Source organism: Dermochelys coriacea, chromosome 28 (genome assembly GCF_009764565.3).
Source record: "Dermochelys coriacea isolate rDerCor1 chromosome 28, rDerCor1.pri.v4, whole genome shotgun sequence".
Taxonomy (NCBI): Eukaryota; Metazoa; Chordata; order Testudines; family Dermochelyidae; genus Dermochelys; species Dermochelys coriacea.
In genome coordinates, this window is record NC_050095.1 from 3979275 (window position 1) to 3996993 (window position 17719).

General features: G+C 48.8%; 1 protein-coding gene and 2 long non-coding RNA genes across 5 annotated transcripts in view; all 3 read left to right on the forward strand.

Moving 5' to 3' along the window:
* Positions 1-17719, forward strand: part of LOC119849376 (zinc finger protein 420-like) — a 3142523-nt gene that overhangs the window by 1309393 nt on the left and 1815411 nt on the right. The gene's annotated exons all lie outside the window — the stretch shown is intronic.
* LOC122457751 lies at positions 224-2981 on the forward strand. Its single transcript, XR_006277425.1, has 2 exons — positions 224-258; positions 1630-2981. It is a non-coding gene; the product is annotated as an uncharacterized LOC122457751 (long non-coding RNA).
* Positions 5565-16487, forward strand: LOC122457766. Its single transcript, XR_006277440.1, has 3 exons — positions 5565-5575; positions 15084-15088; positions 16122-16487. It is a non-coding gene; the product is annotated as an uncharacterized LOC122457766 (long non-coding RNA).

Below are 17719 nucleotides of genomic sequence, written 5' to 3' on the forward strand. Positions count from 1 at the left end.
ACCAATGTGATATATGCCATCATGTGCCAGCAACGCCCCTCTGCCATGTACATTGGTCAAACTGGACAGTCTCTACGTAAAAGAATGAATGGACACAAATCAGACGTCAAGAATTAGAACATTCAAAAACCAGTCGGAGAACACTTCAATCTCTCCGGTCACTCGATTACAGACCTGAGGGTGGCTATCCTTCAACAAAAAAACTTGAAAAACAGACTCCAACGAGAATCCACACAGGAGAGCGACCCTATGAATGCTGTGAGTGTAGAAAAAGCTTCACTCAGAGCTCAGGCCTTCTCTATCACCAGAGAATCCGTAAAGGAGATAAACTCCGTAAAAACCTTCTCTAGAGCTATCAGAAGATTTTTTTTCTTTAATTCTTTTGACAGTTTCCAGGTACTGACCGTTAAGGCTGTTTGCATCTTTTGCACACTGTAGTTCCTCAGCTCTCAAACATGAGTTGCCTACGTTTGAAGCCTGCCCATCTTTGGGGTGGATCCTGTGATCCTTTCTATCAACTCCATTGTCCTGTGAGCCATGAGAATGTGTGTCCTTTGTACCAGGAATGTCCATTATCCCAGATGGGGGAAATAGGGGGTATCGTCAACCAGCTACATCGAAGTAAAATCTACCTGGGCCTCATCACTGTGGTTTCCATGGAGTTAGCTATCTTGAGTCTGATGAAAAAGACAGCTGTTCTTGCAGTAATGATATGGGCCATGGATAGTGGGTGGGGTTATCTAGCACATTTCCTCCTGATCTGACCTAACCACCATCACATTTCCACGTCTAAACAAACCTGGAGATTCACATTTATACTCTTCCTCCCAGTGCAAAGTCATCAAGTTCCTCTTTGAGGACAGATTGCCTCATTGCCAGTTGTTCTCACATTACCCTGGATAGAGCTGAACAGCAGTTATTTTGCTGATTGTTTTTCTCACTTAAAATATATTTATATATAACAAAGAGCTGGAGCGGTGTCAGGGAAACAAGTGTCATTTCAGGCTCTGTGACACTGGAAGGAGATGGGGTGACTCAGAGAGTCCCTCCTTCCCCATTACCCCAGAACTGTTACCTTGTGTCTGAGCCATGCAGAGTTCACCCCTTCATATTCCTTCACTTCCCAAAGCATCTGGTGAGGTCATGTTCTTAGCTGTCTGTGCTTGGGAATGGTGCTTGGACAGCTTTGATACTAAACCAGAGTCAGTCTGGCAGGAGATGAATGTGTCACAGACATGGAAGGGGATTTCAAATGGATCCCAAGCACACTTCAAATCCCATTTTCTGTCTATTGGCAAAGCCACTTCTAGGCAGCTTGGCTGTTTTTTTCCCCCATTATGAAAATGCTAAAAATTTTGTAAATAACACTAATAAGACAGCACTGAGTGAAGCAGGTTTCAAAGGATCATGGGGTAATCTCTCATCCTGATTCTGAGACATCAGATGTAACCTACTCTGGAATTTCCCTTCAAATGAAAATGAAAGTGTCTTCTACCTCCCTCTGATATGGGTTTTGTATCTTTCATGAAGGCTCCTTGGTCATATAACTGCATGTTGGTTTTGTTTGACAGAATGAGGTTCAGATTTATTGGCCAATTTCAGACAAATGACAATCATTTTTTACTTTAGGTTTGTTTTTTTCCCTCATCCCTGCATGATGACATGGAGAAAATTCAAATGCAGTTCAGTCAACAAGAGAGAATACTCCAAGCTATTGGACATATTATCAAAGGAACAATAGCTTGGATTGTTTTTAAAAAATTGTGTTTTTAAATCTCCACTCTGAAAAAGTGAACAGCAGCAGACCCTAAACGGTGCAACTGACAGAAGTGCACATGACCACAGTGTAATTCAGTTGTTTAAATCAATCGTGTCTCAGATGATCCAGGGATAGAATTCCACAGCAAGTGACTTGAAACTTTGAAAAATGCCCAGATGTTTGGTTCCCAAAGCATTTCTGACCTGATCCCTACAGGAGGTTACTCATGAAGAGATCTCCTAGCTAATCCCAAAATTTGGGAAATGCTGTCTGTGATGAGGTGTATCAACCCTGCACTAGCACTCCTAGGGTTAACTTCACCTTGTGGACTGAAGAAGCCACAACCCTTCACCCTTCCTTGGCATGGTCCGATTGTAGACAGAGTATAAAAGGGAGCAGTTCAGCTCAGCCTGGGCTGACTGAGGAGGAGAGCAAACCTGTATTGTGGGCTCCTGCCAGGAAGCTGCTCGACCCCAGGCTGCAGAGGCCAGCCGTGCTGAGGCACCTGCAGACAACCAGTCGACTGCCAAGGATGGCCAAGAAGAGATGCCGGATGCTGGGAGACTACTGACGCTGGAAGTAAGGGTGGGAAGTGACCAGGAACTGGACTGTTGCAGTGAGAAATCAGGACACAGGAATATTGGTTCCTCAAGGCCATGGGTCAGGACCTGGTGGGGTAGAGCAGTCCCAGGTCCCTCTACCCTGCACTGCACTCACCACTGGATGTGGTCACCACCTCACAACAACCTGTCTTGACCCAGGGGACAGATTTCTTCCCCCCAAATCCCTGCATTTTTATGCAGCCCCACACCCTGCAACAGGATGTATCAACCCCATGGAACTTTCTCATAATGATGTAGATGTGGAGGAAACAGAAGAGGTGTTTTTGTTGAACTCACCATGTGTGGGTGCTATAACTGTGTGTAAGATGAAATCGGTGTTGAATGTGAGATGGCTGCAGAAAAATAGCTTTTTTAATAGAAATCTCATCTCTTGTATCTTACAGAGATTCTGATCCAAGTCCTGTATCTAATCCCTAACCACAACTGTACTCAAGGGTTCACTGGTGGAAAGGGGGATTAAAAGAAAACTAACATTTTTGAGAGGATTCTTTAATCATTGAGTATTTATTTTTACCAATGAAAATGAAATGAAACATGAAATTACTCTTTAACAAGGAAGAGATTTAATTATGTGATCAATATGAATTATACTGGAAAAATAAAACTTGTATTATTTTTCTTTTAGTTAGTAATATAGGAAATGGTGGCTAATCCTGGAAAGCTTCTTTGATGTAACTTATCCCCTTTCACCTAAAATATCCTCATATAAAACCTCACTTCACAGGTTGGGGTGGGGGAAAGTGCCTGAGAAATAGTGTAGAGGAGAATACTCACCCAATATAGATTTTAATGATTTGGATTTCAAATGGAACTTATTTTGTTTAGCTTCAAAGTCAACTTCTATGTAGCTATGTTAGCAACAAGAAGAAGGTCAGGGAAAGTGTGGAACCCTTACTGAATGGGGAAGGCAACCTAGTGACAGAGGATGTGGAAAAAGCTGAAATACTCATTTTTTTTCGCATCAGTCTTCACAGAGAAGGTCAGCTCCCAGACTACTGCACTGGGCACCACAGTATGGGAGGAGGTGAGCAGCCCTCAGAGGTGAAAGAATAGGTTAAGGACTATTTAGAAAAGCTGGACATGCACAAGTCCATGGGTCCAGATCTAATGCAGCCGAGGATGCTGAGGGAGTTAGCTGATGTGATTGCAGAGCCATTGGCCATTATCTTTGAAAACTCATGGTGATCGGGGGAGGTCCCGGACAACTGGAAAAAGGCTAATGTAGTGCCCATCTTTAAAAAAGGGAAGAAGGAGAATCCGGGAAACTACAAATTAATCAGCCTCACCTCAATCTCTGGAAAAATCATGGAGCAGGTCCTCAAGGAAAACATTTTGAAGCAGTGAAGGAGAGGAAAGTGATCAGGAATAGTCAACATGGATTCACCAAGGCCAAGTCATGCCTGACCAACCAGATTTGCTTCTATGATGAGATAACTGGCTCTGAGGATGAGGGGAAAGTAGCAGACATGTTATTCCTTGACTTTAGCAAAGCTTTTGATACAGTCTCCCACAGTATTCTTGCCAGCAAGTTAAAGAAGTATGGGCTGGATGAATAGACTATACGGTGAATAGAAAGCTGGCTAGATTTTTGGGCTCAATGGGTAGTGATCAATGGCTCCATGTTTAGTTGGCAGCTGGTATCAAGTGAAGTGCCCCAGGGGCTGTCCTGGGGACAGTTTTGTTCAACATCTTCATTAATGATCTGGATGATGGGATGGATTGCACCCTCAGCAAGTTCGCAGATGACACTAAGCTGGGGGGAGAGGTAGACACACTGGAGGGTAGGGATAGGGTCCAAAATGACTTAGAGAAATTGGAGGATTGGGCCAAAAGAAATCTGATGAGGTTCAATAAGGACAAGTGCAGAGTCCAGCACTTAGGAAGGAAGAATCCCATGCACGGCTACAGGCTGGATACCCTGACTGACTAAGCGGAAGTTCTGCAGAAAAGGACCTAGGGATTGCAGTGGATGAGAAACTGGATCAACAGTGTGCTCTTGTTGCCAAGAAGGCTAACAGCATATTGGGCTGCATTAGTAAGAGTATTGCCAGCAGAAAGGAGGTGGACAAATAGGAGAGAGTCCAGCGTAGGGCAATGAAAATGATCAGGGGGCTGGGGCACATGACTTTTGCGGAGAGGCTCAGGGATCTGGGCTTATTTACTCTGCAGAAGAGAAGAGTGATGGTGGATTTGATAGAAGCTTTCGACTATGTGAAGAGGGGTTCCAAAGAGACTGGAAATAGGCAAATTTCAGTGGTGGAAGATGATTTTATTAAAAGGAAAACTATTTGAGGAAATGAGTTGTAAAACCTTTTAACACATTAGACTGTAAGGATCACTGACTTCTCCACTTCTCTAATTTGCAAAGGAAAGGCATAACATCTGTCATAGGATGTGTCCAGCAGGTAGGAAAACTAGCCAGCATCTTGGTGGCTATTTTCTTGCTCAGAGCCACTGGCTTCTTCTCATGCCTTGTCCTGGGGGCCCAGATGTTGCCTGAATGTGAAGGAGCCAAGATGCTGGTGACCTTTACCTCACCAAGGTGCCTTTGCTCATCAGTCTCCTGAACCACAACTGGATGTGGTTTTTGTTCTTCTACCCAGCATAGACCACGGAGAACAGGGATCTGCAAATGTGCCTTCATATTATATCTTTGTTTAATTGATGAAAACATAAACTAGACACTTAGAGGATTGGAACTGATTTCAGCTGATGGACAGGTTAGCTAGTTTTTATGTATTTACACAGGAAAATGTTGTGTGTTTAAATTCATTCCAAGTATCCCCATCCAGTGGAACTCATGAACATACTGTACTGGAAATGGATATGAAAATGTTTTTATTTAAGGAAAAGGCTTCTAAGGGATTTGTACCAAGGACTACTTGAACCACAGTTTAACATTCTATTACTGCACTATACCCCCATGATAATACTGTCTTGCAGTCAGTGATCTTAAGGACCTTGAAGGACGGACCCTGCTTCAGAGACCTGTTCCATTACCAGACTATGGGTGGTTTTGAAAATGGGGTTTGACTAAACTTTATATATGCAGGTAAACATCACAGCTTGAATACCCACAAACCTGGCTTCTCCCACTGACATAACTACCACCTCTTGGGGAGGTGGATTAACTACACAGAGGGGACAGCACTCTCCCATCAGCTTAGAGCAACTTCATTAACGAGCTGCAGCAGTGCAGCAGCATTGGTGCAGTTGTGCAACTGTAACATTTTGAATGTAGACTTGCCTAAGAGTAAGACCAGAAGTTTCGGGCTCTATTTGGCATCTTGAATGGTAAGACACCACACTCACTGCTGTGCAGTTCGGTAAGTGTGTCCATGGCTGAACAGCAAGAATTCCTGATCATTTCCCTACTGGCTGGAGCATGATTAGAGTGTGTTTGTGGTTAATGACATTGCTGTAGATTGTTCATTCCCTGCCATGACAATTCAGACAGTCCCTTTTCCCAACATATCGCCAGCACATCAGTGATTCCAGTGGCAGGTTTTCTCTGGGGCACTGAGATTTTTCAGGGAGTTAGTGGCTCCTTTCCTTCCTCACCCTGGAGTAAACTCAGATTTTTATTCCATTCTTGATGATTCATGGAATAACAGCAGCAGCATGAAGAAAGAGGAGAGCACATATCTCACTGTCAGGTATGAAGGTGGCGACGTCCCCTCTGTTTGACCATTGCCATTGCAGGAGACAAGGTTTCAATGGAATTGAATGCCCAGGCTCACACAAGAGAGACAGAAGGATTTTGCCATCTCCGGCAAGGCAGACGGGTAGGGCCAGAGGCGCCCCAAGGACTAGAGCTGTGCGGCAGCCTGGGTTAGGGGGGAGGGAGGAGAAGGGGGCAGTGGGACTAAGTCACCGCCCAGACTGAGGTCTGCAAAGGAAGCACCAGGCCTCCCCTATTGAGTAAGGGACCCAGTAATGGACCCGCTGGTAGGGCACCAGGAAGGGCCCCTCAAATGCCACATCATGACAATCTGCCGGTGGCAATTGCCGTTGCACCTGCTAATGGAAGGACAAGACGTGATGGAGTACGTGGCCCTTGCAGCCCAACAGGAGAGGACTAACGACAGAGATGGGTTTCCTCAGGGTGGCGAGGGAGGGCAGAGATGGGGAGGAAGGGCAGGATGCAGGTCAGCACCATCCATACTCCCAGGTCCTCCAGGGGTTCTAGGTGGATGTACACACTCCACCACCAGGCCCCTCTCCACCGCCTCCTGAGTGGTCGTCTCTGATGCCAGGAAGAACACAACTTTTTTGTACATCTTCAAGGCTGCCACAATGACTGTGGACCCCAGCACCCGCACCAATGCCTGTACATAAGTTTTGACGTCGGGCGAGGCAGGCACCAGGAGGCAGCAGCTGCCATGTCTCCTGGTCAGAGATGGGAAGGGACCCCGCCTCCAGGAGCTGCCCTGTGTCTGATCTCCAGCCCCGGCCTGTGCCTGGCACACCTTGCCCAGGTGCAGTGCTTGCTGGGTGGCTCTTATGGGCTGCGGGCAGCTGAAGGGTGATGGGGAGCCGATGAGCAGCTGCAGCCCTGGGCCAGGAGCAGCAGCAGGAGACAGAGGAGCCCCTTCCCTCACTGCCAGGCTCCAGCCTGGTCAGGGGCAGGGCCTCAGGGGGGGCCTGGATTGGATGGGCTGTATGCCCCACTTTTCTGTCTAGCTCGCCTCAGCCCCCCCCCCCCCCCCAAAAGAGGCTGACACCACCTCAGAGTGGGGACAACTGGCATCAAATGTGAGCTCTGCGTTAGGCACTAGATGTCAGTGGCCTCTTGGAGCCAGGGATTGAACCCAGGCTCCCACTGGGGTAACGATATGCCTGGGTTTCCCCCAGACTTCACCTCTTTGGTGAGCCTGCTTCCTCTGTCCAGGCAGGGGTCTCAGGTGACCTGCAAAGGACAGATTTTTGCACAGCAAACCAGCTGCAGCTCAGCAGAGACCCTATGGGTCTGATTCCCAATTGGTCCCTGCCCGGCATCCACAGCTGATGGGTCCCTTCCCCTGTGAGCCCCAGCTGCCAGAACCCAACCCCCCCGGTCCTGTGGAGAGGGCTTGGCAGGGAGGTGGTGGGATTGTGTCTGGGGCTTCTACCAGGAGCCCTGCCATCATGACAGGGAGCGATACTGCCCACATCTGCATTGAGCACCCCCACCACAGATTGCCACCACCTGTGCCCCCAGTGCCCCAAACTGTACCCCCAGCAGATCCACCTGTACCCCTCAGCTCCCCCAGTTGCAGGCCCAGCGGCAGCAATTCTGTCACATCCCAGACCAATTGCACTGGCCCTCAAAGTGTGGAGCCTGGAGAGGTCACCACCTGCATGCCTAGGAGCCCTTTTAAATCACCCCTTGGCAATTGCCTCCTTTGCCGCCGCATCCACAGGCCTTCCCACTTCTACCCCCCAGCTGCCCACCCACCTCCCACAACTGTATCGCCCAGATTCTCCCCCCACAGTGTCTTATTTTTGGGAACCAGTCCCCTGACTTTACCGACTAGACCCCACTCCCTGCCCAGAGCCAGGCCGAAAACCCAGGACTTAAACAGGAATGGGGGTTGGCCTGATGCCCAACCGTACTACTTCCCATTCCTCCTGTCTCCTGGCACTGGGCACAGAATGGTGTGATGAAGTGGGACTGTTCTTAATGTTTCCTCTAAATATTGTAGGGGTGCCTCAGTTTCCCCTAGGCATTTCGTAAGTCTCTAGGTGGTGAGATATGGGGGGGTTGTAATTGTTGCAGAGCAAGGGGCCAGTGTACATAAATGGCCAGCACTCTGTCTCCTGTGAACTGATGGCCTGGGCCCTTCCCCCCTGCAAGGTGAGCGCTAAAGGGTTGGGGAACAAAGGCATCAGGTGACTTCCTGGCCTGGGAAAGGGACAAAGCCCAGAGGAGGAGGAGCTGGAGGGGGAGTCAGTTGGGGCTGGCTGGGGACGTGGAGTGAAGTGCAGACAGCGTTGTCTGGCTCACTGCTCCCCAAAACGGACCCAGCTGAAGGGTCCTGTTCTCTGCGCCTACAAGTTCTGTTCTAGACCATGTTCATAGAATATCAGGGTTGGAAGGGACCTCTGGAGGTCATTTAGTCTAACCCCCTGCTCAAATCAGGACCAATCCCCAATTTTTGCCCCAGATCCCTAAATGGCCCCCTCAAGGACTGAGATTACAGTGCTGGGTTTAGCAGGCCAATGCTCAAACCACTGAGCTATCCCTCCCCCCCGTCATCTAATAAACCTCTGTTTTACTGGCTGGCTAAGAGTCACGTCTGACTGTGGAGTTGGGGGGGCAGGACCCTCTGGCTTCCCCAGGACCCCGCCTGGGCGGACTCGCTGTGGGAAGCGCACGGAGGGGCAGAGGATGCTGAATGCTCCAAGGTCAGACCCAGGAAGGTGGAAGCCGTGTGAGCTTTTTGCCCTGCAGACAGGCTGCTCCCAGAGAGGAGACTTCCCCAGAGTCCTGCCTGGCTTTGTAGGGAGCAGTTCCAGAGCATCGCCCGGGGACTCCGTGACAAGTGGTTCCAGTATCTTCCCCCCAAACCCCTGCCGAGGGGGCATGGGAGTTTGCGCAGAGGGCAGGCAGAGCTGGAAAGGCCCCAGGTTCCCAGGGGCATCGTCTTTCACCCCACCCCTCCCCATGGGAAACACCATCGGCTTTATGAAAGAGATTAGTGGAGATTAGAAAGACAATGCCAATCCAGGTGCCTGCCCTGAGTGACAGCTGGGGATAGAATCCAGGAGTTCTGGCTCTCAGCCCCCCCTTGCTCTAACCACTAGACCCCACTACTCTCTCAGAGCTGGGGGCAAACACCTTCACACCACTAAATAGCAACTGCTGGTCCAGTGGTTAGAGCAGGGGAGGGGTGGGGTAAGCAATCTGGAATCCAGGACTCTTGGTTTTTGTCACTGCCAGTCTATCGGGAGGGGGGGCCTAATTTGGCATTGTCTCTCACCTCCCCTAATCGCTCTAAATCTGGAGCATGGTTCCCACATGCAGGGGTGACACAAGGTCCCCTAGAGTGTTTTCAAGGTCTGATCATCCCTGGGTACATTTCCACACTCCCTACTCCCACTCCGATGGGGGAGGAGATGGGGCTGCCCTGTGCCTATTGCAAGGACTTGAGAGGAGCAGGAGGTACTTGGGGGCCACAATTGGGCATTGTGCCAGCCCATGCCCCAACTCACTCCTGGGTTCTATCCTGGCTCTGGGACTGCAGTGGGGTCTAGTGGTTAGAGTAGGGGGGGTAAGGGACCTGGAGCCAGGATACCTGGATTCTAATCCTTGGTGTCTCACTTTGGGGGATGTTTTCCCCGTGCCTCAGTTTCCCCGGGGTAACCTGACACTGATTACTGCCTCTCATGGGGTTATGGGAAAAGCCGGGAGTCTAGGGGCAGAGAGGGAAGCATCCTCTCATCTCCCACACCATGGTTCTTCCTGCTCCCTCTTGTGGCATGGTATCTAAGGCCTTGTCTACACTTGCAGATGTAGAGCACTGGGAGTTAAACCAGCCCTTGGAGACAGCAAGAGGGAAAGTGCTGCAGTGTGTTCACACTGCCAGCTGCATGCGCAGTGGTGTGAGCACATTTGTGGCACTTGCAGCGGCATTTAGACCAGTGCATTATGGGCATCTATCCCACAGAGCACCTCTTCCCATTCTGGTGCTGAGACTTGGGGAGGGCACAGGGCATCCTGGTCCTGTCCCAATGCCCCATGATGCATTGCTTCGCATCCCAGCAATCCCTGTGCTTCCGTCTACATTTGGCAACCATCTTTCAACGGTTTTTGTACTGAGTGCTCTTGTCTTCCCTTTCGGTCTGTGGGAATGGATCCTGAACTTGTGAGGAATATGCTGACGAGTCTCACCAGCATGTCACGAATTGCAGTCAAGTTGCTCCTTAAGCTACAAAGTGAAAGCGAGGAGTCTGACGATGATGTCGACATGCATAACACATATGACACGAGATTGCTTGTGGCATTCATTGACATGCTCACCGCTATTGAATGCCACTTTTGGGCTCAGGAAACAAGCACTGAGTGGTGGAATCACATCGTCATGCAAGTCTCGGGGACAAGCAGTGGCTGCAGAACTTTTGGATGAGAAAAGCCACTTTCATGGGACTGTGTGATGAGCTCGCCTCCACCCTGTGGCACAAGGACACGAGATTGAGAGCTGCCCTGCCGGTGGAGAAGCACGTGGCGATTGCAATCTGGAAGCTGGCTACTCCAGACAGCTACCGATCGGTCACTAACCAGTTCGGAGTAGACAAGTCGACCGTTGGAATCATGCTGACCTAAGTGCGCAGGACCATTAATCACATCGTGCTGAGAAGAATCGTGACTGGGCAACGTGTGCGACATTGTGGCTGGCTTTGCAGAAATGAGCTTCCCTAACTGCACAGGGGCGATAGATGACGCGCACATTCCAATTCTGGCACCAGGCCACCTAACCTCTGAGTACATAAATCAGAAGGGGTATTTCTCAATGGTTCTCCAGGTGCTTGTGGATCACCTTGGGCATTTCACAGACATTAAAGCAGGCTGGTCTGGAAAGGTGCATGACGCATGCATCTTTTGGAAAACAGACCTGTTCAGAAAGCTGCAAGCTGGGAAGTTCTTCCTGGACCAGAAGATAACCGTAGGGGAAGTCAAAATGCCCACTGTGATCCTTTGAGATCCCACCTAGCCTTTAATGCCATGGCTCATGAAACCATACACAGGGAGCCTTGACGGCAGGAAGGAGTGGTTCAACAACAGGCTGAGAGGTGCAGAATGACTGTTGAGTGTGCTTTTGGCCGTTTAAAGGCCCACTAGGTGCTGTCTGTATGGGAAGTTGGACCTGTCTGATGACAACATCCTTACAGTTATTGCCACGTGCTGTACTCTCCATAACATTTGTGAAGGGAAGGGTGAAAACTTCACTCAGGCATGGCCCACTGAGGTTTAATGCCTGGAGGCTGAAATTGAACAGCCAGAAACCAGGGCTATTAGAGGGGCCCAGTGCAGGGCCATAAGCATTAGGGATACCTTGAGGGAACAATTCGATGCTGAAAGCCATCGGTAATGTTTGGTGCCCTGCACGGGAGTGAAGTGCACTGGTTCCAATGCTAGCAGGCATCTGTGTTTGCTATGTATGATGCACTGACTTGCAGTGCCTGTTGCTTTCCTGGGCTGTGCTAACATTTACTTAATGCAATAAAGAATGTTTCCAAAACCAAAAAAATTCATTTATTGGGAAAAAAAACATAATTCCTGGAGAAATACACATGGCATGACACATCTGTGCTGTGTGGGAGGAAGGAAGGGGGCAGGGTGGGGAACAGAACAATCACAGATTTGCATGTGTCCTGTTATCATATTCAGCCTTCTTGTCTGGAGTGTCGTGCAATGAGTGCTGCATTTCAGGCTGGCTGAAATGCCTGGTGATGGGGGTTGAGTGCAATGGCTAAGAGTTGTAGTTTGCAGGGCTGGGTGGTGAAGGTAAAGGTGGTGGAGGCAGCTGGTGGGGATAAGAAACCAGATGTTGGGGAAAATGAGTTGGCGGTGATATGGGGGTGCAAGGGAAATAGTTTTGGGACAAGGGCTGCGGGGGTGGGGGGGAGAGGGGGCGGTAGCGCTCTGCCTGCATTGCTACGAGCACCTGCTTTGAGTCCACTTGGCACTCCATAATGCTTATGAGCCGCTCCATACTTTGGTGCTGGCGCGCCACGCAGTGGTGCCGGTGTAGTGTAGTAAAGTGCTCTCTGTAGTCATGTGCTACTTACGGTGTTCTGGTTTCAGAGTAGCAGCCGTGTTAGTCTGTATTCGCAAAAAGAAAAGGAGGACTTGTGGCACCTTAGAGACTAACAAATTTATTAGAGCATAAGCTTTCGTGAGCTACAGCTCACTTCATCGGATGCATCCGATGAAGTGAGCTGTAGCTCACGAAAGCTTATGCTCTAATAAATTTGTTAGTCTCTAAAGGTGCCACAAGTCCTCCTTTTCTTTTTACGGTGTTCTGAGCATGCTCAATACATCTGCTGAAGCCACTTCCCTTCACCCTGCCCTTATTAGCCATAGGATTCTGTGAACTGCTTTTGACAGAGGTTAAAAAGTGGCAAAGGGAGCGAATTGGAGCAGGGGGTGGAAATTTACTGGTCAGGGGGGTCAAGCTTCTAGAGGCAGTATTAGGAGAGGGGCTAAAGGGCAAAATCAGAAATGAAGGGAGGAGGAGGCAGAGTTAAGACCAGGAGTGAGGTGCTGGCAGAGAGTGACAGAGGGCAAAACCCGGCACAGGCAGGGGCACAGGGGGTAGCAGTTACCCCAGCGGGACCGAGCCACCAGTGCTTTGCAAAATAGTTTGTTGGGGGAGGGGGGTGAAAGGCTTTTTTATTTGATCAAAGTGGCTTTTTTGTATGGTCACACAAACGGAGCATGCTCAGTAACATCTGCTGAAGCCACTGCCCTTCACCCTGCCCTTATTAGCCATAAAATTCTGCTCACTGTTATTTACAGGGGTTTAAAAGGGTAAAGGGGTGAATCGGAGCAGGGGCCGGAAATTGACTGGTCAGGGGGGTCAAGCAGCTGGAGGCAGTATTAGGAGAGGGGCTAAAGGCAAAATCAGGTCTGGTGGGGAGGAGCAGGAGATAAGCTCGGGGTGAGGCGCTGACAGAGGGCAAAACCTGGCACAGGCAGGGCCACAGTGGGTAACAGTTACCCCAGTGAGACTGAGACCCTAGTGTTTGCAAAAATGGTGGGGGACAAAGGGGCTTTTTTAATTTCCCCTCTCACAGAGAGCACTTCTCAGCATCTGCTTCCCAGGGCTGGGTTCTTAAAGGCACAGGCGTCCCAATGCCTGGTCAATGCAACTCCTCTTTGTCTGATCTAACCTACTGAGCCCTAGTCTACATTATGAGTTTAGGATGGATTTAGCTGCATTAGATTGATTTAGCCTTGCACCCTCCATACTATGACGCTATTTATTCTGACTTTAAGGGCTCTTAAAATGGGTTTCTGTACTTCTCCCCGACGAGTGTATTAGCGCTGAAATTGACCTTGCTGGATCCAATTTAGGGTAGTGTGGATGCAATTCAACGGTATTAGCCTCCGGGAGCTATCCCAGAGTGCTCCATTGTGACTGCTCTGAACAGCACTCTCAACTCAGATGCACTGGCCAGGTAGACAGGAAAAGCCCCATGAACTTTTGAATTTCATTTCCTGTTTGGCCAGTGTGGCGAGCTGATCAGCACAGGTGACCATGCACTCCCATAATTGCAAAAGAGCTCCAGCATGGACCGAACGGGAGGTACTGGATCTGACTGCTGTATGGGGAGACGAATCCGTGCTATCAGAACTCCATTCAAAAAGATGAAAGGCCAAGATATTTGAAAAAAATCTCCAAGGGCATAAAGGACAGAGGCTATAACAGGGACCCGCAGCAGTGCCACGTGAAACTTACGGAGCTCAGGCAAGCCTACCAAAGAACCAGAGAGGCAAATGGCCACTCCAGATCAGAGCCCCAAATATGCCGCTTCTATGATAAGCTGCATCCCATCCTAGGGGATGCCCCTACAACTACCCCAGCCCTGTGTGTGGACTCCATCAATGGACTCTCACGCAACTGGGATGCAGATTTTGGGGACGAGGAAGATGAGGAGGAGGAGGAGGAGGAGGTTGACGCACAGCAAGCAAGCAGAGAAACTGTTTCCCCTAACAGCCAGGACCTGTTTTTCACCCTGGCTCTAGTACCTTTCCAACCCACCGAAGGTGGGCTCCCAAACCTAGAAGGCGGAGAAGGAACCTCTGGTGAGTGTACCTTTGTAAATATAATACACAGTTTAAAAGCAAGTGTGTTTAATGATTAATATTCCCCGAAAGACTTGGGATGCATTTTCGGCCAGTACAGCTACTGGAAAACGTAGCGTTAACGTGTCTGGGGATGGGGCGGAAATCCTCCAGGGACATCTCAATGAAGCTCTCCTGGATGTACTCCCAAAGCCTTTGCAAAAGATTTTTGGGGAGAGCAGCCTTATTCCGTCCTCCCTGGTAGGACACTTTACCACGCCAGGCCAGCAGCACATAGTCTGGAATCATTGCATAACAAAGCATGGCAGTGTATGGTCCCAGTGTTTGCTGGCATTCAAGCAACATCCATTCTTTATCTCTCTGTGTTATCCTTAGGAGAGCATTCATGGTCACCTGGTTGAAATAGGGGAATTTTATTAAGGGGACATTCAGAGGTGGCTGTTCCTGCTGGGCTGTTTGCCTGTGGCTGAACAGAAACCATCCCCGCAGTGGGGGGAGTGGTGAAGCGATTATCCCAGAGAATTCTGTGTGTGTGTGGGGGGGTGGGGGGGTTAGTTCGGTTTGTGCTGCACGTTAACCCAAAAACCGCAGCCCCTCCTTATAAAGGGCAAACCCAATGGGTGCTTGGTATGTGAAATGAGGGTGCTGCTGTTTGAAACCATTCCCACATGTTAGGAAGGTTAAAGAAGCCAAAAGACTGTGGCTTACCATGACTGCCTGCAAGCCGAAATCCATTGCCCGCCAGCCCTGCGTGTGATCTCTCACACCATACCAACAGAAGGTCCTCGATATAAGAGGCAAAAGTCAACCTTGTAAAGAAAGCAAACGTGCTATGTAATGTTAACAGCTTGGTTCACCATGAAAGAGTCTACCCATTGTTCAAACCTCTGAGCTATCCCTCTGCCAATAGTCCAGGTAGCACTGAATCTCCATTAGACAAAACTTAAAGAAGAGAATGACCCAAGTCACTCCCATTTATGTCCAGACCTCACCGAGATCTGCCAGGAGCACCCATGTCTGCCCAGGCACCCCAACCAACCTCACAGAGGCTGGCCAAGAGCATCCAGGAGACGACGAGGACAGATACCAATCATACTGCACTGTCTGCTGCCGCAAGGCAATGAGCAACTGCTGCTGCTGCTGTCCCGCATCTGCCAGCACCCAGGAGACGTATGGTGATGGTGAGCTGAGCGGGCACCATGCTTGCCGTGGTATGGCATCTGCATGGGTAACCCAAGAAAAAAGGTGTGAAATGATTATCTGCCGTAGCTTTCACGGGGGGGCTGGAAGGGGGGCCTGACGACATGTTCCGAGAACCATCCGTGACAATGTTTTTTGCCCCATCAGGCATTGAGATCTGAACCCAGAATTCCAATGGGCGGCGGAGACTGCGGATAGCTATCCACAGTACAACACTCCAGAAGTTGACGCTAGCCTCGGTACTGTGGATGCACTTCACCGACTTAATTGTCTTAAGTGGGGGACACACAATCGACTGTATAAAAATTGCTTTCTAAAAAATCGACTTCTATTAATTCGACCTAATTTTGTAGAGTAGACATACCCTGAGGCTATGTCTACACTACAAAGTTCAAAGCGCTGCCATGGATGCCAGTGCTCCTGGTAATCCAAGTCGATGAGGGGATTAGCTCCAAGCACTGGGAGCCGAGCCTATCCACACTAGCGCTTTAAAGTGCTCAAACTTTCTGCGCTCAGGGGGGTGATTTTTCACACCCCCGAGCCAGCAAATTAGAGTGCTTTAACTTGCCAGTGTAGATAATCCCTGAGACTTAATTCAGTGAAACATTTTACATATATCCCTCAGAAACAAATAATCCCTTATCACTATATCTGATTGCATAGAGTCTCCTAGCAGTTTCCCAAGTTGTCTTATCTGCTGCTGGGATTCCCTGAATTTTTAAATTTAAATTTTTTCTTCTCATTTTAGAGCTGACTGAGTTTCTGGCCTAGTGTCAAAACTTTGTTTTGAGTCAATCCACCAATGGGGATTGCATTTTTGCAACTGTTATTTTGCCTCTCAGTCTAGCCCTTAGTGTTTTTCCGCATGCCATCGTGTACAACTTGATTCTCAAATATTCAATAAAGACAGTATACTATCGCCTATAACATCTTTTTCCCTGGAAAAAAATCTCTTGTAATTTTTGCAGAAAATTAGAACTGCCATCGTGGGTTAGACCAATAGTCCACCTAATCTAGTATCCTGTCTTGTGACAGTGGCCAATGCCAGGTGCTCCTAAGGGAATGATCAGACCAGGCAATGACTCAGTGAACCATTTCATTGTCCACTCCCAGCATCTGGCAATCAAAGGGATGGTTTAGGGACATGCAGAGCGTGGGCCTGCATCCCTGATTATCTTGGCTAATAGCCAATGTACTTATCCTGAGGGACGGATCTAATTCTTTGTTCAACCCATTCATAGTTTTGCCTTTCAAAATATAATGAACACACATCTACAACCCCAAGATACCTTAACAATCACACAAATTCTAAAATCATGAGTTATACACCCTCGAGTCAAGAGATTTTAATAAATAAATGATTCTTTTTTTAAAAAAAATGTGCCTCTTTGTTCCTGAGCCTGAAGGGTGCAGTAAGGCCATTTCCACTGCCTTGCACCTAAACACCTGAATGAATCTTATTCTACCCTCATACTGTTCCTGTTACCTCTCCCAAACATTTAATATACCTAAGACCATATCTATACTTTAAGTGTGTGTTAACTCAAGTTATGTCAGCATAGAATCACTATGGCTACTATGTCTAACCCCAACCCTCTAAATCCACCTTGCCTCAGTGGCTACTGCCAGTCATCATCTTGCCCCAGCTCACTGGGGCAGACTGCAGTGTGTCATGGCCACTCATCATTGGCAAGGGGTTAGGACCTGCTGCCTTTGCCTATCCCCGGGCTGCCTCTATGCAGCCCCAGTACCTTTTCATCAAGGTCTGCAGCCTGGGGGTGTACCAGGCTGGAGCTCCCCAGCTCCCCTTGCCCTTCCCCAGCACTGCTCCACTTCAGGTACCTTGCTCCCCTTCCCACTCCAGGGCTAGAGGGAGACTTCTCCAGCTTCTGGCTCGCAGCCCTCTTATCAGGGCCAGCTGGGCCCTAATTGAGCAGGCCACAGCTGTGGCTGCTTCCCCCAATCAGCCTAGCTTGGCTGCTTTTAACCCCTGCTTATTGGAGTGGGGAACCCTGTAGAACTGATCAATGACATTGTTTTTATTGTTCACTTTATTAATATAACTTCAAAAGCAAAGTTTTATGAATGAAACAACATTCATTCACAAAACCGGTTTCCCCAATAACTGGCTAATTGAGTTTCACTTTCAATCCAATTGCTGCTTAAATCACTGAAACTTGCACTGTTTCAACATTGTAACTTCTGCTCACTGTTTGCCATTCCTTACGTTTGTCCATATTGTAACTCAAACTCTATTTTAACTTGTCCCAAACTCCATTTTGAAATGCTCACTCCATTTTGTAAAAGCTTGCTGCAACCTTCATTTTTGCAAAACCCTGCTGTAAT